Genomic DNA, 1221 nt, shown 5'->3' on the forward strand with positions numbered 1-1221 from the left:
CCTGAACCTCCCTTCCACCTCCTGTTTGCACTTTTAAAACCTTGTTTAAGAAAGTGAAACCAATAGTGAGGTTGTAAAGATATTTTTACTTAGATATTTTCTTTATATAGTGAATTTTCCAGCCAATTTTACTGGAAAAGTAATCAGTCTCTCCCTCCCCCCAGTAATTTTGACACCTCTTCAATCATGACTAAATTTTCCTATATAAAAGATCTGCTATGCTAACTCTTTTCTACACATTTGGTGGTGTTAGAATAATTAGCTAATCATTTGGGAAAACAGATAATGTTATGTCACAATACATGTAATCAAATTCCAGAAAGATTAGATATCTTAAATATTTCAAAAGATGCAGAAGGATAAAGAAAAATAAATACTCATTTACCTAGAATGAATTTTGGCTTGTGATATGTAGAGGGAAATGCAAATGGATTCTTTCCACATAATACAAGTATCATTTATTAAGTAATAGGCCCCTACTCCAACACTTTCCCATGTCTCTTTTACAGTATATAGTTATCTTCAAATATGTTTCTGAGGTAAATTCTCTTTGGTGTTAGAAGCATACAGGCTTACTTATTGCAGTTTATAATAAATATTGTGGGTTATCTGAAATGTAATATCTATAGTTCATACCTGATTACTCTCCAATTAATACTGTCATTTTATCTTATCTTTAATATTATTATATTGATTGAGGTAGAGGATTACTAATATATAACTCCTTTGAAATTCTCTTGGAGTTTCGAAAAGAAAAAGTGTGTTGGCCAGGCCAAAGAATATCTCGCTATGTTGCTATGTCAGATAGCATAATTTTTTTCTCATGACTGAATTTTATTTACATATATGAATAAATGTTATATATAGTCAGTCAGGTTCTTTGTCAGTTCATCTGTCAGTGCATGTTTAGGTAGTTTCTGTGTCTTGTCTATTGTGAATAATGCTGAAATGAACATGGAAGTACAGATATCTCTTAAAGATAGTGGTTTCATTTCTTTTGACTATATACACCAGAGTGGGATTACTGGATCATGTGGTCATTTTTAAAAAAAAATTTGAAAAGCCTCCATGCTGTTTTCCATAGTAGCTGCACTAATTTACATTCCCACCAACAGTGTATAAGAGTTTGTTTTTATTTATATTCTTGTGAACATGTGTTATCCCTTGTATTTTTGATAATCATTCTAACTGGTTGAAGTGATACCTCACTGTGATTTGATT

Source organism: Moschus berezovskii, chromosome 8 (genome assembly GCF_049115385.1).
Source record: "Moschus berezovskii isolate FMDL1 chromosome 8, NW_MosBer_1.0, whole genome shotgun sequence".
Classification (NCBI taxonomy): domain Eukaryota; kingdom Metazoa; phylum Chordata; class Mammalia; order Artiodactyla; family Moschidae; genus Moschus; species Moschus berezovskii.